We start from the raw sequence: 25,517 nt of genomic DNA, 5'->3' as shown, positions 1-25,517 counted from the left end.
TCAGTACACATTGGGTTCAGAGACAAGAGTCTCAGTTTGAGTCCCAGCTCTGATTTCAACATGATGGCCTTACCAACTCTCCGCCCTGCCCTCCTACTTACAGAATCCTCCTCCCTAAGGGGCAAGTGACTGTTTACTAGTTGGTGAGCAAGAGTCACAGATCCCTGGGTTGTACTAAGCTGTTTATACAGGAACACTAGCTTCTCTCATAAAAAGGACCATCATTTTCTCCTGAGTTAAACCACGTGGATGGGGTCATTTGCCTCTGTCTCTGTCTCTCTCTGTCTCTCTCTGTCTCTCTCTGTCTCTCTGTCTCTCTGTCTCTCTCTCTCTCTCTCTCTCTCTCTCTCTCTCTGTGTATGTGTGTGTATGTGTGTGTGTGTGTGTATGTGTGTGTGTGGTATGCACATGCTCAAGCTCAAGTGGATGTCAGAGGACAACTTTTGAGAATCAGTTCTTGGGCCAGAGAACTGGGGTTAAGAGCACAGGCTATTCTTCCAGAGGACTTGGGTTCAACTCCTAGCACCCAGATGACAGTTCACAACTGTCTACAACTCCAGTTCCAGGGGATCTGACTCCTTCAAACAAACATACATATAGGAAAAAGACCAATGCACAAAACAAACAAACAAATATATAATCAGTTCTTTCCTTCCATCATGTAGATCCCAGTAACTAAACTCAGGCTTGGGTAGGAAGTACCTTTACCCACTGAGCTATCCTACCAGCCCACCTGGATGGTTTTCAAAAGGCTTCTTAATCTTGGGTGGTGGAAAGGAAAAGTAAAGCTGACACCAGACCCTGGACCATGATGGCTTCCAGAAGGTGCTTGCTAATCCAATTTGTGTTGTGATACATACTTTTTCCAAAAAGAAATTGGCTTGCCAAGTCACTTTTGCTTCGTTTGTGTATTTTTTGTACAGCACTGAAAATACTTGTTTCTGATAATGTAATTGGACTTTATTTCTCATAGTTCCAAAAGAAAATCCAAGATCAAGGGCCAGCAGGTTCAAAGTCTAGTAAAGGCTGGCCTCTGATGCAGATCTACAACAAAAAAGAGCATGCAAGGCAAAGAGAAATATAAAATGGACAGTTAACCCTGAAACTCGTGAAAGGAAAAGGTCTGAGGGATTTCCTCTTTCTAAAAAGCAACTGCAGTGGAAACCATATGGAAAGTAAGCTAAGGAGGGCCAGGTTCCAGCCCAAGCAGGCAGCAGAAATTGGCAGTGTGGGCCATGTGGTGCTGGCTTTAGGGCCATGAAGGATAAAGGAGGAAAAGGGTTGTGGAATCTTCCTCTCAAGTTTAAGAAAAGCCATGGAGGCTAGGCATGTGTCAGAGGAGTCCCTGCACCGAAACCTTGAGAGGCCATTGTGGGAAGCCATGATGGGAAAGCCTGGATTGTATTGGAAGACCCTGGGATGTTGGGGATGCCCATGCCATGGAATATCTGCCAAGGAGAGCTACACATAGGAGGGTGGAACCAGCCCAAGAGAGAAAGGTGTGCTTCAATGGGCAAGCCTGGAAGGGCAGAACCATCTAAGTCCTTTGACATCAGAGATAGAGATACAGGATTAAGAGCTTGCCCTGCTTGGTTTTGTTTTTACTTGGGTCCAGAATTCCCCCTCTAGGCCCCATTTCCTCCCTTTTGGAATAGTAATGTATTGTCTGTGTCATCATATACTGGAAGTATGTGATTCATTTTTTTATTTTACAGATTGCCATAATTAAGAGATCACCTTGAGTCTCAGGAGAGACTTTGGACTTTCATACTGTGCTGAGACTGTGAAAGATCATTGGGACTTTTGAAGTTGGACTAAGTGTATTTTCACTATATGGCTACAAGCCTATGTGAACCAGGAAGTGAAATGTGGTATTTGAATAAAGATGGCTTCCATAGGCTCATATATTTGAATACTTGATCTCAAGTTAGTGGAACTGTTTGGGAAGGATTAGGGGGTGTGGCCATTGGAGGAGACATGCCACTGAGGGTATTCTTTATAGTTTTGAATTCCCATACATTCCTACTTAACTCTCTGCCTCCCCCTCCTCCTCTGCCTCATAGTTGCTATCACAACATGTAAGTGTTCAGCTACTCCTTCAGTGAATGCCTGCCTGCCTGCCCTACTGCCATGCTTCCCACCATATTGATAATGGAACCTATGACTCTTCTGAACCAAATTAAATGCTTTCTTTTATAAGTTGCCTTGGTCATGGTGTTTTGCCATGACAATAAATAAAAAAGGAACTAAGACCAATAAGGAATCAATAAAAAAGAACTCACCTACTCCTTTCTATTCAGTGTGGGATCTCAGACCAAGCTTTCCTTCCTCAATTGTTCCCACCTAGAAACCCCTCAGAGGCATACCTAATCATTTTGTTTCCTAAATGACTCTAAGTCCTGCATGTTTGATAAGATTAATGATCAATGTGGCCCTTCTTGTGTCCTCACTCGGCAGAAGACACAGAGCACTGACCAGTTCCCTTGTGCTCTTTTAGAAGTTCTAAGCCCACCTCATAATCACTTCCCAATGGCCCCACATCTTTTCCCCCCAACATATCTTTACTAGTTTTTGGAAATTTCATACAACGTACCCCTATTACTCTTCCTTCCTATTCCTCTCATCCTTGTGCCACCTCCAAAACACCAAGTCCAATTTGTGTTGCCCATATACTCACTGGACGTGGTCAAACTCCGTGACCACACCCCCCTCAAAGTCCCTTCCACACCCCTCTCCTAAAGATGTCAACTGTCTTTATCATATTTTCAAAGGGCTCTCTTCAATAGCTTCCTGTCTGGACTGTTTCTTTATGGAGGATGGGAGATTGGGGAGAGGTTGTCCCATAAGCCTTCAATGTCTCTCCTTCTCAGTTATGAGTCTGCAGTCATCTATACCACTGCAAAAGAATCTTCCTCGCCCATAGCAGCCAGGATTAGCATGGAGCATGACTATCATCAGCATGGTTGCCAGTGGCAGCATGGACCACGGACGTCAAGGTGGATTCCAGCTGCAGCATGGACCGTGGAGGTCTCTTAAAACAACCCAATCCAGAAGACAAACCATTCCTCAATTTGCTGTTGTTCAGAGTTAGACAGTGTGTAGGGGGCAGGACCCTCAAGAGCTCCAGGCTGCTGTACAACACTCTGCTCTCTGTGCTGGCTGCTCCATTGGTCCTTCAGGCATGCCCATTGTGTTTACTCCATGGGCCTGCTGGCTTAGTGATGGCATGGGCCCAGTGGGCTGCTATAGGGTGAGGCAGCCCTGCAGTGACCAGAGCCTCCCAGCAGCCCAAGAACCAACCCTCCTTGGTCACAACATTCTTCTTTGTCCACAGCAGCCATATGCCCATACCTGTCACTCCTGAGTCTCTTGGGCCTGACATCTTAATAGCATCATCTTGTAGGTTAAAGTTCAACATAGAAATTTTAGTGAAACACAAACATTTAAAGCATAGCAGATCTATATTTATAAAAGTTCTGAAGTAAAAAAAATGTTATATATCAGCAGGAGACTCCACTAGCAAGTTATATAAATGCAACTAATGAAAATTAAATAGCAATAAAAAAGAATAAATGACTTCTACAGGGACCCAGAGAAATGGTTCAGTCATGCTGTACAAGCCTGAGGATCCCAGTTTGGATCTCCACATAAAATCCACATAAAAATGTTTATGTGGTGGATCGTCCACATAAAAGTACAAGGATGGGAGGGGTGTGCCTATAATTCCAGTGCTGAGGAGACTGAGACTAGCAGATCTCTGGAGCTCACTGGCTAGTTAGCCAGTTCAAATGGGTAAGTACTGAGTTCAGTGGAAGGCACTGTCTCAAACGTAGGTGCACCTTTAACCTCAGGGCTCAAAAGGCAGAAGCAGGCAGAGCTCTGTGAGTTTGAGGCCAGTCTTGTCTGTGTAGTGATGTCCAGGCCAACCAAGACTGCACAGTGAAACCCTGTCTAAAAATAAAAAATGTATGGGAGAGATTGAGGAAGGTATCTGACTTTAGTGTTTGGTCTTTACACACAGAACTCCCACATACATACAAACACAAAACTATTGATCTATGTGAAAATCAAACTCACAGTTGTATTACATAGAAATAAAAGTTGGGATAAATTAACCAGATATGGAAGTATACTGTAATAGTCAGGGTTCTCTAGAGGAGTAAAACTTATAGGATATGTATATATATAATATATAATTATAATATATAAGTATATTATATACACAGAGAGTGGGGTAGAGAGAGAAAGATACAGAGAAAGGATTTATTAGCATGCCTTACAAGCTGTGGTCCAGTTAGTCTAACAGCGGCTGTCCAAAAACACAGTAGTTTCTCAGTCCACAAGACTGGATATCTCAGATGGTCTTCAGTATATGTCAGAATCCAGAAGAAGGAAGTGCTAACACCAATATAGGAATGGATTTGCCAGCAAGGATGAGAGCAATCAGGCAAAGGGAGCAAGCTTCCTACTGTCATGTACTTTATATAGACTGCCCACAAAAAGTGGAGTCCAGATTAAAGGTGGATCTTCCCACACAAAGATCAGACTTAAAGGTGTATTTTTCCACCTCAAAGATCTGGAGTAGTCTTACCACTTCAAATGATTTAGCTAAGAAAAGTCCCATCCCTCAAAACAAAATAAAAACCTTTGCTGGGCAGTGGTGGCACATACCTTTAGTAACAGCACTCAGGAAGCAGAGACAGGTGGGTCTCAGAGTTTGAGGCCAACCTGGTCTACAAAGTGAGTTCTAGGAAAACTAGGGCTACACAGAGAATCCCTGTCTCATAAAACCAAAAACACTCTTTCTTTCTGACCTTCCACTGAAGATCCTATCGTCCTCATGGGCCACTGCCCCACAGGGTATTTATTACTGGTTTTGTAAGAAGCCATATCCAAAGTCTCTTTTCTGCCTAGGCAACCCTGATGCCAAGATCCTTATCATTGACTTGGGACAGAAGAAGGCAAAAGTTGATGAATTCCACTTTTGGCCACATGCGTCAGATGAATATGAACAATTTTCTTCTGAAGCCCTGGAGGCTGCCTGTATTTATGCCAACAAATACATGATAAAGAGTTGTGGCAAAGATGGCTTTCATGTTTGAGTAAGGCTCCACCATTTTCATGTCACCTGCATCAACAAGATGCTGTCCTGTGCTGGGGCTGATAGGTATGTGTGGCGCCTTTGGAAAACCCTAGGGGACAGCGGCCAGGGTTCACATTGGCCAGGTCATCATGTACAACAGCACCAAGCTGTAGAATAAAGACACATAATTGAGGCTCTTTGTAAAGCCAAGTTCAAGTTCTTTGAGATGATCCACATCTCAAAGAAATGTGGCTTCACCAAACTTAATGCAGGTAAATGTGAAGACATGATCACTGAGAAGCAGCTCATTCGTCATGGCCATGGGGTCAAATATATTCCAAGTTGTGGTCCCCTAGACAAATGGTAGCCCTGAATTCCCAAGGCTTCCATAGTGCTCTCCTTTCCCTACCAAATCATGTTCAGTAAGACATCTCTCATCCAGTGCCAAAAAAAAAAGGAAAGAAAGAAAGGAAGGAAGAAAGAAAAAAAGAAAGGGTGGGCAGTGGTGGCGCACACCTTTAATCCCAGCACTTGGGAGGCAGAGGCAGGAGGATTTCTGAGTTCAAGGCCAACCTGGTTTACAGAGTGAGTTCCAGGACAGCCAGGGATACACAGAGAAACCCTGTCTTGAAAAAAATATGTATATGTACATATATATGTATATATATGTAAATTATACATATATGTATATGTATATATATATAGAGAGAGAGAGAGAGAGAGAGAGAGGGAGTGAGAGAAAAGAAAAGAAAAGGAAAGGAAAGAAAGGAAAAAAGAGAAAAGGAAAAGAAAATACAAAATGACAAAAGAGAAAATGAAAAAGAAATCTCTCAGAGGTGTGCCCAGCCATTTGGGTTTTATTAATTCCAGATGTTGTCAAGTGACAACCAAGAATAGCCATCAGAAATACCTCCTCTCTGATTACATTGGTAGGAAGTTTATTGACAGACAAAGCCTGTCTATAGGACAGAAGTCCAAATGATGGCTACTTCTAGGGAGGCAGATGCTGACTATGAAGGACACAAGGAACTAGAAATGTTCTGCATCTTCACTTGGTTGTGGTAGTAGGTAAGTACACACACAGAAATCCACCAAGGTACAGCCTTTACACATTCCAGTCATATCCAAGGGGAAAAATGGAGTTTACATTTTTTTAGAGCAATAGAAAAACCACAGCTGGGGTTTAAGCAGTGACTTGACATAATTTGATGTTCATTTATAAAAGGTCACTCAGCTGGGTGGAAACGGATGAGAGGTGAAAGCCACTGCAGCTGCCCTGAAGACAGCCAAAGGCACCCAGTTGGGAGACACTGATAAAAAGGGGCAGAAATGGATTTTTAAAGGATATTTAAAGAGGGTTAGAGAGATGGCTTGATGGGTAAGGATGCTTGCCACTAAACTTGATGCCTTGAGTTCAGTTTTTGGAACTTACATAGTAGAAGGTTAGACCAACGAGCACAAACTGTCCTTTGATCCCCACATATACATTGTGAATGTATGCATGAACACATGTGTGCATGCAAGCACACACACACACACACACACACACACAAACCTTAATGCAAAAAAAAAAAACATTTGGAAGGAAAAATAAAGAAGAGATGATTTAAGAGGTAGGTAGATGGATAGGTGATAGTGTCAGGGTTAATGAATGGAAGGCAGAATAATGGAATAATGGATGAATGGGTGGATAAAAGGAAGGACAGATAAGTAGATGGATGAGTGGATGGATTGATACATAGTTTTGTGGAAGGGAAGAAAGAAGGAATGATAGATGAGTGAGTGTGTGGGTGGGCTTGTGAAAGCAAAGAAGATTGGATGGGTTTGTGGATGGGTAAATGTGTGGGTGGGTGGGGTGAAGTGACATATTGGGTAGGCAGCAGATGAATAGATGTGTAAGTGAGTAGGATCATTAGTGGGTAAACAGGTAGAGAGAAGGACACCCTTAAGTAGCCAGGCTCTCTATGCTGGCTTTTGGTGTCCAGAGAGTACAGATGAATCATTCCAGTCACTGAGCACACTGACTTTCTCCTGAGACATCTGTGTTTACACTACTGTCATTCCCTAGTGCCCCAAGGGGAAAAAAACTAGTTACTACAATGCCCACCAAGGAGCAGACACTTACAAATAGGCTGTCTTAATAAGAAGAGAGGATCTCCCAATCCTCTGGGCATTTGGGGGAAGGTTCTGGTGATGCCCAAGTGAAGAGAGATGAAGCTAGAGTAGAGAAATTTCCTAAACCTTACCCTGGGAGGCATAAGGTTGCTCGGTCTCCTCTATCATTCCTAGCAGCAAACACCACCAGAATGGCCACCTCCAGTGTGTTAACCACCGCTAGCTTTACTAAGACATTCTCATACATCTGTTGAGCCGCTATTAGTAAACTAACTTAGTTTAGGTCAAAGATGTGGGCTTGTAGCTCCTTCCTAGTGGGAGGGAAGAACTCACCTCTTGGGATGATGGCTGATCTTCTAGCCCTTCCAATGTCAGCTAAGTCATGTGGCCCAGGCCCCACCTCCAGCCAGCTAGCCCCTGTGATCTACTTCTGTTATTTCATAGCAGCAGGCCAAAGGAAGACAGAAAGGTTAACGGTTTAGTAGTGCAGGGACAGCAACTGTTTGCAGAGGCAGGAAGGTCTGAAACCCTAATTGGAGATGCCTAAGATGACCCAGCCATGATGCTGGCTCCAGGTGCCTCATACTCCAATTCACATGCATTTCCTAGACTTTGCCACTGGCTAATCTCTCTCCCTATGGGAGCATGACAGCTCAGCCTCCAGAGCTTTGCTCTCTCCTCCCCAGGCTGCTGGAGTTTGCGCTATTTGGATAAACAACATTCCCCTCTTGGGATAGTAGCAGCAGACTTATTTACCTGGTGACAACCAAGCAATTTCTTCCCACCTACCCCCATCCGAGGTGCCAGGATACAGGGAGAGCTGGCACTTTGTAATACTCAGGGGTGGAAGGCCTGAGCCCTGGGAGTGGTCAAAGTTCTCACACCAGCTAAAAGGATTCAGGGCTGGGTACCACAAAGTCACCATGCCCCAGACCTGTGATTTCATCCAGTAATTTAATATCTTACATCTAAGTGAGGAAGTAGTTGTGGCATTTCCCCCTGCCCCCAGCCATGATCAGATGCAGACACTTTATACTTTTAAACCCTGTGTGTTTTGCATTCTCCCAAGCCTTTGCAGAAGTCAGGAGTGTCTCTTAGGCTGTGTGTATGTATGTTGGGGAGGGGGTGGAGTCATTGTTTTTGTTAGTGGTGGTGGTGTTTGTGTGTGTGTGTGTGCATGCAGGTGTGTGTGTGTGTGTGTGTGTGTGTGTGTGTGTGTAGTGGGTGAGATCATCCAGTACAGGTCTCCAAGGGGCAAAGCAGTTTAAAAAAAAAACCAACCCACAGGGGTGGTGTCCAGCTCAGGAATTTTACAGTCACTGGCTAAAACATCCCTGTCTACAGCTGCTATGAGAGTCTGGGGCAGGGTACAGTTGTGCCAGCTGTTGGAGACAAATTATACTATGAAACTCAGCCGTGAGTCACATTCCAGCACAGGGGAAATGTGCAAAAGTTATACGCCGTCTTTGAGGGGTGCCAAAAAAAAATCATCTTGGTTTTGTCTTGCAAGATGTTCAGCTTGCAGAATGTGGGGCAGACGGAGGAGGGGGAAGGGGAGGACACAAAGGGGAGCAGATCCGTCTCCAGTAGACTTTGCCTGTCACACACCCTCCATCGCTTCTAATAACAACACCCAGCATTTAATCAGCCCCTTTGTGGAAACAGGCGATGTCACACTCATTAATTAGTTAATCCACACAGCCCCCTGGGAGGAGGAGCCATGTTATTATCCCCACTGGGACCCAGAGGGAAACTGAGGCCAGAATGAAGATTTGGCACTGAGCTTACGGAGCACAGCTAGGCAGCTGGACCAGGACCAGTCTACAACTTGCCATTGCCTCTGGTGACTCATTTCGTCCTTCCTCATCCTCTATCTGCAACCCTGCTGACTGTCTCCAGTGATACCAAGCTGAACCAGGCCGGAAGGTACTCTGAGGAAAAGCCAGGCATGGCCTTGGGACCACACAAGACAGACCCCAGAGAGCGTGTGTTCAGGGCCAGTCACCCTTCATGCCTGTTCCTTGCCAAGGGTCTCAGAAGGAGGAGTAGAAGGGCTGGGCAGATGGCTCCTTTGGCAAAGTGCTTAGCAAGCACGTGGACTTGAGTTTAGACCCCCAGCACTCATGTAGAAAGCTGGACATAAGCCGGGCATGGTGGCACATGTGGAAGCAGAGGCAGGAAGATCTTTGTGACTTTGATGGCAACTTGGTCTACATAGAGAGTTTCCAAGACAGCCAGGCCTAAATAGAGAGGCCCTGTCTGGAAATGGCCCAGGGCCAGGGAGGCAGAGACAGGAGGACCCTTAGTGCTCACTAGCCAGACAGTCCAGCCAATAAGTAAGTTAGAGAATCCTGGTCCAGTGAGAGACACTGTCTCAAAGAATAAGATAGATAAGGTAGATAGTAACACACACACACACACACACACAGAGAGAGAGAAAGAGAGAGAGAGAGAGAGAGAGAGAGAGAGAGAGAGAGAGAGAGGGAGAGAGAGAGAGAGAGCCCAGAGAACCTATGCATTGCCACTGAAGGCCTTGAAGGATTAAAACTTAGGTCAGCCTGCTAGTCAAATGAGACGTGGACAGAAGGCAAAGAGGAAAAAGGAGTCAGAGGTAGGAAGTCATGGATTCCTTCCAGGAGTTCAAAACCAGTTTCAAAAATAATGCCTGCAGCCTCTACTTGTGTTTCCTTGTTCCTCACTCACATTATTGAATTCTAAATAATTAATTAATACCTTTTGTCTGTTTTGGGGGTTGGCGATTGCAGCTGGGACCTTGAGTGTGCTCAAAATAGAACATTAAATGTTTAGCGTCTGATGGGAATGATCAAGATTAAAAACGCGTTTTCTTACCTTTCCCTTCCCCCTTTCCCCCAGTTTCACAATGACAGTTTCCTGAACTTTCACACACACAGAGATCCCAAGGGTTTTGTAATCAAGCTAAGATCTGGGGTCTGAGGTTTGAATTTCTAGTAAGCTTCCTTGTGGCATGTTCATGTCACATACACAGCTAAAAGAGTTCAAAGGTTATGTTAGTAGCAGTGAAGAATCCTGGTGTGGAATTGCCCTACATGGGAATCACTGATGCAACGGGACACCACCTTGAGAATCCCACTAATATTAGCTTCCCACATTATAGACTGTCAGAGCTGGTTTGGTGAGGGTTGGCTACATGGGGATGATGATGATGATGATGATGGTGGTGGTGGTGGTGGTGGTGGTGGTAGTGGTGTGAGGAACTTGTGTTGTTTCCTGTGTGCTGGACAGCTAAGCGGTAGACTGTAGTAGACTATCTATGGGTGGCCACACAGGCATGCTTTCTCCACTGGGAACTTCTGTGAGTAAGGAAAAGGGCTGATTTTGCAGAGTACTTTCTGCCTGGCATTAGTTGATCCACCACGGTTCACAGGACCAATATAATTCTTTCTTCCAGGGGTCTGGGACTTTGAAGCAAGCAAGAGATATTATCTCTGACTGTGTAGGGAATACAATCCCTGAACTATAACCAAGGCCTCCCCAGATTTCTGTATTTCCTGAGACACCAGGAGCACCTCTTCATGAATTCTTGAAGTGCTTGTATTTATTCCCACCATCCATTTTGTTTACCTAAGCCAGAGCTTATCTTTGCAATAACCATAGATTATACCGAATCGAGCGGCAAGGGGCTGAAATCTGCAACAAAGAGAAGTCTGTCCTGGATTCAGGGTTTCACTTTTAGCCAGATGTCCACCTATGGCATCCACGTCTACAGAACAAGAGTCAATTATCCTGATTTCTCAGGATGATGACTGGGCCTAAGAAACATTTTAGACGCTTTTCTGTGTTACTCTCCTTTTGACCTCTCCTGTCCTTCTGCTGGACTTTTGAGACTTGCCTGATTGCATCATCATGACTTCTAGATCTACTCTTACCCATGAGCTTCTGTGCAGCTTGTAGCTCTCAGCTTAGCCCCCATGTTCCTCCTGCTGAGACCTGATATCCTTAAGGGCAAGCTTGCACCCACCCACTCCCCAGACTCAACCCAGCACACCAGCATAACTGCGTCCCTGCCAAAAAGCAGCTTTCAGGAAGCGACTTGCGAATGAATGGATGGGCGTGTGTGAAGGAGAACAGGAGGGGCAATTTTCTTCATTTACCAGAAAATCAAAATTGATCAAACTCTCCTTTTGCTGTCAGGCACTATGCTGGGTGTTGAGGAGGGTAGGAGTAGAGGAAGAGGGGAGGACCTAGATAAAGATGTGTCCCAACTCCTCAAGACGCTGCTAGGTCCCCTGAAGGAGGTGGAACCCATCTCTCTCCTTTCCTCCCCTCAAACAAACCAGTTCTCTGGTGATCCTACTTGCTATTTTTCATCTCCCACGCTAAACCCTGTCACGCGGGGACCTGAAGGAGGGGAGACCAAGCAGCTATCGTGCCCCTGTTCCGTGCCCGCGGTCCAACCCCTTTAGTCTGCCCACGGAACCCCCGTGGAGGCCTAAGCCCCGCGCCCACCGCCCCCACGCGCGGGGATCTGGGGCTCCGCCACTTCGGGCCTGCCCGCCTCCCCCCTCCCTGGCGCTAGGGGGCGCTGCCGCCCCACGGCCGTCGCCATGGTCACCGCTGGCGGCGGAGTGGGGTTTACGTAAAGGACGCAGCGTCCCCCGGGGGGCGGAGGCGGCCTTCGCGCCGGCGCCGGCGCCCTGCGGAAGCAACGTTAGTGAATAGGGGCCTTGGGGAGCCCAGGATGGAGGTGGCGGTCGCAGTGGCCGCGGCGGGCCGAGCCCTGCGGCGGGCCGGAGGTAAGGGGGCCCGGGCCGAGCCCCGGGCGCGGGAGCCCTGCGAGCGGCGTGGCGGGCTGGGCAATGTCCACTGCGCGCGGTGGCCGGTCCGACAGGTCCGCGGGCGGAGGTGCGGCTGCCACGCGCGCCCGTGGCAGGTGTGAGGTCCGCGGAACCCCGGGCCACCGGCGAGGGGATGGTGACACGCATGGCACGGGCGTGGGCAACGTGGATACAGCACGGGCAGCGTGATTTTTCCCGGCGAGGGTGTCAGAAAACTCACCCCCGCCTTGGTGTAACGGTGGCCGCCCAGGTGTGAGGAGGGTGCACCCTCTGTACAGGAGGGCGATGCACGCAGCTGGTGCTGGTGGGTGGCCAGCTGGTGCTGGGCCGTGATGGTGCAGTGGGCATGGGTGTGAGAAAGTGCTGCCATTGCTTGGATGTTGGCATGGTTCTGGCCTTGGGTTTGACATGGTTTGGAGTGATGGTCCTGGGGGCTTGAAGAATCGGTGTCCATGGCTCCGGCCCAGCTGTGAGAAATGGCCGTGGCTTAGCGCCGTGCCCTGGAATGACTAGCATTGTGGGGGAAGATGGGTGGCCCTCAGACCCTGGTAGATAAGAGGGTAAATACCCACCCTTGCAGGGAGATCAGTAGGGGCAACGTCTCTGTTATGGAGCTCAGCTTTAATGCCTATTGGTATGCTGGCCTGGGGGCAGAAGACTGAAAGAAGGTTGGAGTTCTTTATGATGGATGAGAATAAGAGATACCATGTGTCTACCATGAGGTTGCTGTCCGGGCAGAGCTCTGCCCAGTTATGAACCCGTACCTGGCTCATGAGTCCTTCCCATTTTGGGGAAGATGGGAGGAATAGGTGGTTCTCACTGGTGGTCCTTGTTTCTGACTATATGAGACCCAGAAAAGTGCAGAGAAGTAACCCATGTCTGTAGGTCAGGGGGGCATGTGGCTCACCATCTATCTGTTGTTCCTGGGTCCTTCCTTTCACTTGGTTGATGGAGATGCTACTGGGTTCTGAGAGTTGTGTCTTTGGGCTGCGTGGAAGGTGGTTCTGTGGCTACTGAGAATGTTTGGAGAGTGCATATGTCCTAACTAGTCTTCTGAGAAGGTTCCCCCTCTCTCTACCTCTCTCCTTCCCTCTCTCTCACCCTGCCCTCCCCCCATCTCTCCTCTTCCTTCCTCTCCCTCTCCCCCTTCCTTCCCTCAGTGCCACATGATATCCTACTTCACAGAGCATCTGTGTGCAGACCCCTAAAGATACTGAAGAAGACTTCAGGATGTTATGGGTTTCTTGGGGGAAGGGACAGAAGTAGAAGCAAAGAGCTGAGCTTTTCATGGGAAGGGTGTTTCTTTGCCAACATGGGTGCTTGGAGAAGCCTCCCTCATTTAAGGGAACTGAGCTAAGTTCCCTAAAGCTGGCATGTTGTCCACTGTATTTAGAGCCAGATGACTTGAATTCCAGTCTTGGCTGTGTGACCTTGAGCAGGTGTTGTTACCTTTAAGAGTCACTTCACACAGTGGTCTCAGTGGTCACAGAGAATGAAAGGAGATTGGGCATGGAGGATTCTATAAGCATCAAGAGGCTATACGATGGTCAGGGATTCCCATCAGGTAAAGAGACCAGGGCAAGAGACACGAGGTGGTCGGAAATGGAGGCGTGGAATGTGACTGGGGAGGAAGGGAGCCATAGGTCGAGGGTTTGTCAAGGGAAATTAGAGGCCCAGAGTATACATGCTCCTGGTGGGGGGATGTGGGATCTGTTGACACTGTGAGTCAGCTACTGAGCTGGAACCAGGCCCTGGGTCTCCCGAGGACGGTTCTGGTTCTGGACTTGGCATGGCAAGTGTGGAGTTCTGCTGGAGTGGCCCACACAGGAGGAAGCCCTTTGCTTGGGCTGCGCACACACCTCATTATCTGGGAAGGTCTGGGAGGTGTCTGTAGCTGACAGATCTAGGGTATCTGTGTGGGAGGGAGACTTGGAAAGTGTGTTTTCTCTTGAGAATTTCCCTTGGTTCTGAGAATGGGAGTGGGGAGCAGTAATGTCAGCATTCTGGGGACCATGGCCTAAAGAAAATGAACTGGGTCAGGGTGCCTACCAAGTAGGCTCAGAGCAGGTGGTCCTGTGGGGGAGGGGGAGGCTGTATGGCAGAGGGATGGGGGACAGTGAATGCCTTAGACACATGGAGGAGGAAAAGAGTCAATGAGCATCCTTAAGGGGGTACTTCAAGGCTGGATAAATATGGTGAGAAGTCCCAAGACATCTATCCTGATGTGCTTCAACTTCTGGCTGAACACCCTTTTGGATGGGGAAGGTGAGGGGAACTGTAAATCACTCCATTTTTGGCCTTTATCTCTAGCATCCCTGTGAGTGTCTGGTACGACCAACAACTCACCATACAAGCTTGTTCCCTGAGGTACAAAGTTTTCTGCCTCATGTCCAAGCTGCAGTGTTGAACTGTAGGTAAAAGGTGTGGTGAGCTGACTTTTCCATGCTGGGGGGTTCACTCTGTCCCAATAGCTGCCACTTAGGCATAGCCTCGTATGGTGAGTGTTTTCTTGGCAGTTCCCAGGTTGGCATGAGGGGTGTCCCTGGCTATCCACATGCTTCCTGCAGAGCCTTTCTACCTCGCAGGAGGAAGAGCTTGGCACTTCACCCCCTGCCTGGAAAGCGCTCTGTCACACAGATCTATGAAGGAGGAGGCCTTTAGTCTATGTCCCCTCCACCCTTCTGTCTGATTTGTGGCTCAGCCTTATGGTTTGGGGCCCCAGGGCCCTTTCCAGCCACCCCTTGCCATCTGCTTGGGATGCTGGGACTCTGCACAGTGGAGCTGGGCAGCAGGTGGGATTTATCAGAAGATGCTGAGAGGAGGAGTAGGCCTCTGTTCCCCAATGCAGGGCTGAGCTTTCTGTGCTATCCCAGGGTTTGAGAACAGTAGGGAGCCCAGCCAGGTGAGCAACTTGGTCATAGATGCTGATTTTTGACAAATCCATCAGAGGCAGGCAGGGGTCTAGTGACAGTCGTGGACATTGAGGTCAAAGCACTCGTTGGAGCTGAGGTTTTTCAACTCCAATCTTCAGTTTTACTCCTGTTTTCTCTGTCCATGTTTCTCTAAAAATTGCTGTACTCAGCTCCTGGCATCCTTTCCTTCCTTGGCTCCATAAGTCACAATGCCCAGCTTCTCTGCCTGAGGGGTGCCAGGGAATCCGGCATTACTGGCCAGAGGTTATTGATCAGAGGAGGGAGCACCAGGTGAGCCGACTGCAGCTAAAGGTGTGGCCTGCTTCCTATAGTCACTCTGTCCCTCGCCCTCTCCTTTCCAAGTCAGAGAGGGGACCTCTGCATTCATCACCTGTTGGGCAAGTACTCCATCTGAGTTCAATTTCTCACCAGAATAGCATAACATTACACTCCAGCAGACTGGACAACTAGCGCTTGGGGAAGCATCAATGAGTGTGTGGTCAGGGGAAGATAAATCTTTCAGAACCACGGAATCCAGGACATCTGAGGATGTGGTTACCAGAGGCCAGGGCTGAAAAATGTTTATCTTGATTCTCTTTTATCATACTGATACCTCTTTGAATTGGAGTGGATGGAGATGTACTGCATGGGCATGGCTTTCCATGACCCAGGGAGCTGATTTTTGGTGGTGATCATGTGGTAGGGACCAGTGTAGCCAGGGGCAAAGGTGAGGTTTTCATGAGGTGCTTCCCAGGTTGTGGTTGGGGAAAGCAGGGCAGGACTGTTTCCACCACCGGGCTGTTCAGAGAGTACACATGTGTGGAGCCACGTGTGCCTGCAAGTGTGTCTGTGGGAAGTGAGGGCTGAGGGGGTGTGCGGCTGAGCGGCTGGTGGCGTGGGAATTTGTGGGCTCTGGTGTCTGGCTGGCCTGGTGTCAGTGGGTGTGTGGGGTGGGGCTTTGCAGCAGGAGGAAGAAGTAGGACCCTATGTGTGTGGGGGAGCCTTCTAGATGAAAGGGTGGGCTTCATGCTTTCTGTGATGATGTCTGCTGAGGAGCCCTTCTGCTTTCTCAGTATTCTTTAGAAAGAGCCTGGCTCTCAAAGGCCCATGACTGGGGAGCTTAGGGGGTGATTCACGCCTGCCTCCTACCTCTTCCTCCAACACCTGGAAGTCCAATGGGGACAGTCCAGATAGTATCATAGCTTGTGGATATTGTGTGTCTGGATGCTGAGGGCAGACATCTAGATTTCAGTACTGGTACTTTTCCACACCTCAGTTTCCTTATCTGTAAGATAGCGATAACAAACCTCTTATATGAATTTCACCCTATGAAGCCCATGGAGCAGAGATCACGATGGGAGCCAGGGAGCATTTACCTAGTCAAGGTTCTTGCTCTCCAGTCAGATTCTATTCCTTCAAAAAGCACGACATCCTAATCTGAATAGAACCAGGGAAGGATAACAGGTTCCAGTTGTATCTGATACAGAGCTAGCAGAGCCATCCGACCCTGAGTGAGTCTATCTCAGTAGCATCAGCTCTAGGGGTGCTTCTATTAACTATGGAGGTAGTTACTTCTTTGGTACCAGCTGTGGGTTGGAGTCAAAGAAGGTCATGAAGACAAGTTGGGTACACTAGAGCAGAAGGTGTAGATTCTGCCTTCGGGGGTTCAAGTTTCCAGAAGTGAGGCTTCAAGAGGTTAAATGAGGGGAAGTAATTTGAATGCTGTGATTAAAGGAAACTTGAACAAGGTCTTGGCTCTTAACCCAGGCTCTTTAGGACCAATGAGAGGTTAGACCACAATAGTGGATGTGGCTAGGAAGGCCAGCAGGGGCAGAAGAAACTAGAAGCAATGACCATCGTGATTGGAAGGGTCGGGAAGAGCTGGGTCTCCAGGACCATGAGGGTAGGGCCACAGGTTGGATTTACATCTATGTAAAAGATGGCCATCAATGAAATGTCTTGCATAAGAATTTGGAGCCCGGGACCACAACCCTGGGAAGAGACATCTGGAACAGGTACCAGGGCTGCTGATGGACAAGAACATAGAAGGCCCAGAACATAGCACTGGAACAAGGTTAGTAACAACCCTGAGAAGCTAAGTAGAGATGCAGAACCTAATGGAATGTGGAGGGGAGGCAGAAGCCACAAAATCTATGGGTTTGGCCTCTAGGAGATGGATGTGAGAAGGGGCATGAGGCAGGAGGAGAATCTGCACAGGCCTGGAGTCTCTTTCCCCTGTGACTTTGAGACGGTGGCTCCCAGCAGAGTGGCACCAGGCCAGAGTGTAATCTAGAGGCTGTAAAGGATCCCCATGAGGTTGTTGACACTGTCCTCAAGGCTGTCCTTGTCTCTGAAGCCACCAAGGGCTTCTGCTATTCCTAGCACTTACTTCTAGGCTTTTTTTTTTTTTAAATAATTTTCTCACCAAATTACCCCTTGAAATTTCGCCTGCCTGAGTTCAGCCCAGGAGGTTACTATTCTGGGAAGTTTCATCAAAATCCTTTCAGCGTTGGAGAGTTCCAAGCTGGGGGCTGGGTCGGGGGGAGAATAGGGCTTGTCTGCACTTGCGTTTGGGGCTCGGGGAGGGCTGTTTCCAAGAAGCATTCCTTCACCTGGAAGCCTTCCTGGCCTAAGAGCTGCTGTGTCTCTTTGGGGCCTGAGGAAAGTGTCCTTGGCTATGGAGGCTGAGCTAGGATTCCCATGCTCACTCATCCCCCGTAGATTCCTGTCACCATCTCTCATGGAGCCATTTAATTAATTTATGATTGATGTTCCTGGACTCACTTGTGGCTAATTCATTATTTATGTTCCTTCATTATGTACCATACACCCTACACCTCCCCCTTCTCGTTGCCCTGGTGGACAGGCCACGTGAGGGGTGGGCTCCGTGGGCTGTAATTTTGTCTCTCTGGGGACAAGACTCTATGCTTGACTTTTGTGAAACTTTTTGTACTTGAAGATACCAATGCATGTTCACAGAGAATTTGCTGTGCCACAAAATAACAATAAGGAGTTGAGTACCCATCTGGCGTCTTAGCATTCCGAAGGCAGAGGCAGGAGGATCATTGAAAGCTTGCAATCAGTCTAGTCTTCATGGCAAAATTTAGGGTATCTGGGGTTACCTAGATAGACCCTGCCTCAAAGCAACCACATAAGTTGCAACAACAGCTTTCATCTTGTGAATGACAGCTTGAGAGATAAAGGATCTTGTTTATTCTTTGCAACAGGTATCCCCTTCACTTCTCCATCCCATAAGCTCCATCTTACTGGAGGCTTGAAGGGTTCAGTCACATGCTCCGGTCTATGTAGGCAACCGGGGTGGTGGGAGCAGGGTTTGAACAGGTTGAGTTCATTGTCATGTCAGCCCTGCCTCTCTTCCAGACTTCACACAAGCCTCCTCCTACGGGAAGCCTTTCTTCATGCTCCACTGAACTATCTTCTATCTAGATGGCCCTAAGAGTGTATATGGCTCCCTTTGCTCACCCTTGCTTCTTTGAAAGTGAGGAACTACTGATGTAACATTTGCTGGGCAGAGATGCTGGCATCAGGCTCCTGTCAGTTCTTTTAGTTCATTTCACCCGCACCACTCCAGGGGCAGGTAGTACAAACCGTTTTTATAGATGATGTTTCAAAACTTGCTAGAGGTCATTCGGTTGCCAGATTTAAGATTAAAGGGTGTTTAAGTCTCCTTCGGATCCCCGCCCCTGCCTCTATCAGTCAAGTGTGTTGTGTTTATCAAACAGCACATCCCTATGTCCTGCCTGGCCTGTGTCAGGCCCCTCTTTCGCTGTGAGGACCAGGAGTTGGTTGGGTACTCTTGGAGATGTGAAATATGCTGAGTTGGGCCTGGGTTCTGTTCCTCTCTGCTGGGCATCTAGGCATAAGTTATTTGTCAGTTCTGAGCTTCAGTTTTTCTGTTTGCAGGTCAGCAGTAAGGGTGTCTATACTGGCTGGCCCATGTTGAAAGGTGATGCTGGGGGGGAAGGGGCCCAGGGAAGACACTGTGCTGAACAGCAGTTAGGATTGCCTGTGAGGTTTGGCAGGCAAACCAAGAGTGCGTAAAGCTGGACACATAAACTCAGGATGAAGCTTGTACACTCACCCTCCTACCCCCTGCCCCAAGCCACCCAGACAGGCTTGGAGAGAACCCTTCAGCTTGACAGCTGCCAGGAACTTCAGAACTCTGTGGTGCCAGGAAAGGGTCCTGAGAAAGGTCGTCAGTGCTGCCCTAGGTTTACTGGTTGGCTGAGAAGTACCTGGGCCCTGGTCGTAGGAAGTGCAGAGGGATCTCCAAGGTTGTGGGCCCTGCTTCCCCTCTTTCCATGTGCCTTCTAACTAGGTAGATTCAGGCGGATTTTGTGAGGAAGAGGAATAGTTTTGCCAAGTAGCCACCTAGATGTCTTCTACTCCACCCCCTAAAACATGCAGAAGTCTGGGAAAGAGGTGAGCCCTGCATCCCGGAAGCAGGACACTCCCTGACTGTCCATGGCAGGGTTCCCAGGGCCTCAGCTAGGAACCCTCTGCTTTCTCATCAGCTCTCCCCAGCGTCCATCAGCTCAGGGCCTGGCACGGGCTCTCTCAGGAAGGCCATGGGGCTCTGCACAGTTCTGCCCTGATCTTCCCAGAGCCCCAGAGCAGAGGACTGACTTGTGGGTGGGGGCAAGGCAGGCCTGGCACTGCTTGTTGGAAATCTGCGGCAGGCCAGGCTGCCATTAGGTGACGATTGAATTCGTTTAACTTCCCAAGTTTCCGCCTTCTGCAAGCTGGGATTACATCAGGCTCCCCTGGAACGCCCTATAGCCTACTCCCACTTCTCACAGCTCTTTCACTGTCCTGGGACAGCTGCCCTGCTGCAGTTTCTCTGCAGGCTACAGAACAGTTGGGCAGTCCCAGGCTGGTAGCTGAAGGAACAGTACCAGCCTTTGCAGCCTCAGCTGCAGGGGCCTGGAACTCCCAGTACCCTGTCTGCTTCATGCTCTTCAGAGACTGCCCGTCTCTAAGAGCACACCACCCATGCCTACCACTGACTTTCTACTTCTGGTTCACCTTCTCTGCTTTTAAATAACATAGGCCTTCAGAAATGAACTCTACCTAAAGGCAGCTCTTCACTGTAGTACACTGCTGCTTGGGTGGGTCCCATGAAGTCTCTGTCTGTCTGTCTGTCTGTCTGTCTGTCTGTCTCCCAAACAGGGGAAGGGGGCTCTGCTGGAATGTGGCACAATGGTGTCAAATGACACCTCTTTAGGAGTCCCTCCCCAGAGCCTAGAGTGATGGTGCCCAATGCTGGTTAAGTGTTCTCAGTAACTCTAATGATCATTTCTTTGCTATTGTTCTGGCAACCCAGGCCAGTGCTGAAGCTGACCCTCTTTTACCCAGTGCTGTGCTTCCTCTGAAGCCAGATGACCCCAGACCCTTTCTCAGTTCAGGCCACACCCCTTGGGCATCCCTCCCTGCCAGCATCTGGACCTCTTCTCCAATCCAGCGCTGTTTTGCTGGTCCCCCTCTGGAGTCACTCTGCTCACACCCCAGCCTGCTCTGAAGCTGGCCTTCTCAACCCCCAGCTGCTTTTGGTTCCTCTCCTACTTTGGTTTGCTTCCCTCTGGCACTCCTTCCATCCGGCTCTTGCCTTTGTTTAATGATCCTCTCCTGAGGCCTTTGGGAAAGCCAGCTTCTCTCAGAGCTCCTGTAAGCAAAGTTTTGTGGCCCCTCTGGCCACCCTGGGGCTGTAGGATGATGGATGATGGTCTGCAAACTAGATTGGGCTTCACAGCATGGCCTGGCCATGACAGCTTCTTCAGTGGCTGGACAATGAAGCGAGCCCAATTTGTCAGTACCACAGCATGCCTTCCGAGGCCAAAGTCCTAGACAGAAGCCCCTCTGTTATAAAGATGTAAAGGAGAAGACCAGGAGAGCTCCACGTGCCTGCGAACCCCCGCCACAGCCACGGTTCCCTCTTGCTGAGTCAGGGAATTCTTCTCAAGAGTCCTTTAAGTTTTGGCTAGGCTGCTGATAAAAAGGTCATCATCAAACTGAGCTCCTACTATGTATTGGACTTTTATGTGGAACTGGGAGGCATGAGAGGAAAGTCACCAGATTCTTCTTGGTTAGTGGCTGACACGTGACACATACTCCCTGGTATCCTTCCAGACCCAGTTCAAAGCACTCTAAGCTCGGGGTCACGTTTAATGCAGAGTATTGTCAGCTTCTGTTTGATAGACACTTATCACCTTTGTACTCAAGACTGCTCCATGGCACCTAGGAGGAGTAGTGAGTGTTTCACAGAACCTCAGCTTCCTTGGGATGTCCAGGAAATCTGTTAGAAGCCACATCTCTGCTGCCCGTCAGTGTGGCTCCTACTTTCAGGGTGTTGATCTTGCTTGCTGCCCTCATCTCCCACTGGGGACTTAGTGAGCCCCTGGATAGCCATCCTCCTTTTGGATACTCCATTGCTGAGGCCACCAATCTCTTGCACTCCCAGGAAGCTTCAGGTCTGTTCCCCATGTGTGGGCTGAGTTGCCATTTGTAGCTGCTCAGCTTCCCAGCCGTGTCCTCCTCAGACCCCACACCTCCCTGGCCTTGGCAACGCCTTTCAGGCTCACACAGGATGGTTCCTCTCACCCCGCATGCCCCCTGCCAATACTGTTGAGCTGTTCCAGATTGTTCTCCTTGCTGCCTGCCTGCTATACTATGCAGTTTAATAAACAGGCTAATGGAGGCTCTGGGCACCTCAGGAGCCGCCTTCTCTGTTTCTTGGTCCCTTTAGAGAGCCTGTCCTCCTCCCTTTCCCAGGTGAACCCCATTCAGCAGGATTCTGGGAGCGGTAACTAAGCTGGGCGCCCAGCCCACCACCTGCTCAGTACTTTATAAAAGTTTAACCTTAATGGTGTAATGAACTCCCATCATAAAGCAGCTGGAGCAGTGCATCCTGGGATGTATAAATTATAGGAGCCCTCTGAAGTTGTAATTGGAAATGGCAGCAACTGGAATGTTGAAAGAGGCCGGCCTCATTGGGCTGAGCGCAGCTATTCTCTACTTCCTTTCAAAAGGCACACAGAACTGGGTCTGGCTGCGAAGAAAGAATGTCCTCAGACCAAACTGAGCTCCTGGTTCCTCCGCCCCAGATCCTACTTCCTGTCCCCAGCTGTGTCTGCAGAGACTGAATACTTTGGAGGCAGGACATCCAACCTGGCTCTGAGCTGCAGACTGCAAGCACAGTGGGCCAGGACGGAACAGGGCTCCAGACAGACAGCAGGGGTCAGCTACAGTTCCGCTGTCCAGGGAGGGTTGTGGAACTGTTGATTTGACCTCCTCTCTGCTGCTGTGACCGTGGCTTGTAACTGGGCCACAGCCTGATCCATGAATTGGATCTGGAAGTCCCTGGGGAGTAGTACTAAGGGCTCTGATGTGGGGTTCCTGCTGCAGCTTCTGGGTCCTTAACCCTGTAGAGTGGGCATGACTGGACCTCTGAGAACACTAGGAGGAAGACATGGAATGCACTCCCTAGTTGCTTGTCCAGGACTGGATATGGTGCTACAGTGACACATGTCATGTGGGGAGCTTGGCTGATAGAGGCTCTAGCTCAGGCCAGATGGACCCCTGTCTGTATTTCTGATAAGCTGAGATTTTAACCTCCAATGGGCTGTGGCTGGTCCATGGACCGTGCTTTGAGTGGCAAAAGCACAGTATGTATGTTAGTGTGTGTAATGATTGTGTTGACACTGCCGAGTACTTACACAGGTACTTGCATTGGTCCTGCTTAACATTCTGGAATGTGGTCTCACCCTGGAAAAGGCAAGAGAGCAGACTGTTACTTGATATAGAGCACCACCATCACCTGAGTTCTCTGAGATGGTCCCCAGGATTTAGGAGTGGCCAGCACTGGATGCTTAGATGGCAGCCCAGTTGGGGCCCACTCACTAAGTCAGGGTCCCTCTTACACATTCTTGGGCCCCACCTTCAACTCACTGATTCAGATTGCTGGGTGGGGAAGTAGAAGGGGCACTGGGAATTTGCATTTATCAGTCAGCTGCTATTTCCTTTTGTACATTTCTGAGAGTCACTACTTGATAGCTATGTGAAGGGCAGACCACTCAAGCATGGCTCCTCAAACTCAAGGGAGCAGAAAAGCTTCCTCTGTCAAAAAGACAGGATCTAGCAGGGTCCTGTCATCAAAGCCTGGAGCCCAGAGGTATAATCCCTAGGCTTGCTTCAGAGGTTTCCTCACAGCAGGAAAAGGGACTGAGGGATTGGGGGAATAATCTACTATATTCTGCTGTGTTGAGGAGAGCGGGTAGAGGTGAAAGCCTTGAGCAGAGTTCACTTTTTCCAGTTGCCTAAAGAGAAGTGGCAGACACAGAGCAGCCCGGTGCAATAGTTACTTTTCTCATAGCTATTTTAAGACACTGGACAAAGCCATCTTAAGGAAGGAAGAGTTTACTCTGGCTCACCGTTCAAGACCATCATGTCGGGGATTTCATGGCAGCAAGAGCCTGAGGCAGCTGATTACATTGTATCCAGAGTCAGAAAGAGAGAGACAGATGCTGGTGTTCCACTTACTGTCTCGGTTTTATTTAGTCTGTGACTGCAGCCCATGGAATGGTGCCACCCACAGTTAGAGTGGGTCTTCCCACCTCAATTAACCCAATCCCCAAACTCTCATGGGCATGCCCAGAGGTTTTTCTCCTAGGTGATCCTAGATTCTGTCAACAGTAACCATCACACACTATATTTGGACAGAGAAAACAAAGGATTCGATGGTTGTTCATCGTTAATTTTCCTAGTGGGATGGGGGCAGCTTCTGGTTTTGTTATTGTTAGTGGTGGTAGCTTCTGTTTTCCAGAGAGATCACAATTTCGTAGGAAGGAGGAAAATGTGACAAAAACATGTCTGGCCTAGGGTCCCAGGGACACAAGACACTCACCCAGCATGAGACAAGAGGCCTCCTTGGCTAGTGGAAAATTCATATGCCAGGTCTGTGGCACTCTGGCTGTAGTAACCTTGTCCAGGTCCCCTCATCTTCTCCAGGTCCTGGTGCTCATTGTCTATCGTTTTGATCCAAACAAAGTCTATCGCTTTCTTGCTTCTCTCTGTTTCCTCTAGTGATGCTAAGGATACCTGTCTGCTACACGGAAGGAAAAGTAGGGGAGACACATCTAAAAGGCCCCTCACCCCCAGTTTGCAAGACTTTAGGGGTACAGCTCATTTTCTATCAGGTGCCCCAAAATAAACTCCAGAATCTAGGCTCATAGATTGTGCTAAGGAAGTAATGGGTGAGTAAATGAGGCTTGAGTGGTATTTCTGACAGGGCAAACCCCAAAGCTGTGTGATCTCCGCCATGGCAGTGTAAGTCCCTGGGCTTCAGGTCTTTGTCTCTAGACTGTGAGGCTAGAGCAGCCTGAACTTAACTCTAACACCTCTTGCTCTGCTCTGGTCTTTTGGTGAGTTCCAACTATACTGTCTGGTTTTCTGGGCAGTTTCAGTTACCTGAGAAGTCCTCTCTTCTCTGTGCCAGCTGCTAGCCCTATATCTCTGAGTGGTCACTGGTCCCCTAGAGAAGGGCTTGTCTGTCTCTGATATCTAGGCCTCCATGCCTGTGGGCCATCCTGATATGGTGAGTGTGGTAGAAGTCTTTGTAGACCCACTGACCGATCCTGGCCCTAAAGTTGACATCCTGGATCTTGTGGGTGGGGTCTGAGCTACCTCTAGAGCGCTGCAATGCCTGGCTTTGTGTCTAAGGACTCCCAGCAGCCCTAAGACTTTTGAGCTACTGTTTTCCATTGAGTGGCTCAGTTCCAGGAGGGGGTGGGGGTAGAAGAAAGCCATTCAAGACATTTGTTTGAAAGACATTTAAATAAACCCAGGAGATTTTTGTGGCCACATGTTTCCAGGCTTCTTTCAAAGTAGAGGATGGGCTTCTGAATCTCTCCCACCACCCACTTCCCTGTCCCTGAAGTACAAGAGGCCAGGCTTTAGGAAGAACCAAGAAAGGGGAAGCCCAGCAGGAGCTGAAGATCAAAGCTAGCAGGGCCTACTGAAGCCAAAATGGGAGCTTTCCCAGCTCACAGCCCATGCATAGGATCCCTAATACCTGCCCAGGCCACTGTCAGCATGCATATGATCAAGAAGCTGGGAAAGCAGCCCCCAGGGCCCCCGTGTCTTCTCCAGTGTGCACCCCTGGTCTAGGAGCCCGGAGGAGCTGCTTCTGCATATGGCCCAGAGAAGGCTCAGCTCAGGGGCCTCCTCCTAGCAGCAGCGGCAGGAGAGTGGGCCCTATGCACCATGTATCTCCCGCTTGCTCTTGGGGTGGTTGGAGGGGAGGAAATATGAGCCAGACAGGCATCTTTCCTCTTGGATGCCTCCTGTATCCTGACTGAGCACTGACCCCATTCCAAGGTTCTTTGCATTGTAATCCTTTACTCACCTGCCTACCTTTGGTTTCTTTGTCAGTCTGACCAGAGAACTCCTAGAGGTTGGACTGTGACATCTCTTAAGGTCCTGCAGAGTGTGGCCAATGACTCCTGGTCTGGGAGCTCCCAGGCCATAGATCTTCTCTCCTGCCCTGGGCTCTGAGGCCTGCAAGGCTACGGGTGG

At 49.0% G+C, this 25,517-nt stretch overlaps 1 protein-coding gene across 3 annotated transcripts in view; it reads left to right on the top strand.

Annotated features, from left to right (window-relative positions):
- The first annotated feature begins 11,842 nt into the window (after positions 1-11,842).
- The window catches only part of Dagla (diacylglycerol lipase alpha), a 58,506-nt gene continuing 44,831 nt past the window's right edge, over positions 11,843-25,517 (top strand). For 2 of the 3 annotated variants that reach the window (XM_031389666.1, XM_031389668.1), the window contains exon 1: positions 11,843-11,973. The gene's annotated coding sequence lies outside the window, so the exon portion shown is untranslated. The remainder of the gene's footprint in view (positions 11,974-25,517) is intronic. The other variant, XM_031389669.1, reaches the window with a different exon arrangement.

Source organism: Mastomys coucha, unplaced genomic scaffold, assembly GCF_008632895.1.
Source record: "Mastomys coucha isolate ucsf_1 unplaced genomic scaffold, UCSF_Mcou_1 pScaffold21, whole genome shotgun sequence".
Taxonomy (NCBI): Eukaryota; Metazoa; Chordata; class Mammalia; order Rodentia; family Muridae; genus Mastomys; species Mastomys coucha.
The sequence above is the reverse complement of the archived record's forward strand: the minus strand, read 5'-3'. Positions and strand labels throughout refer to the sequence as shown.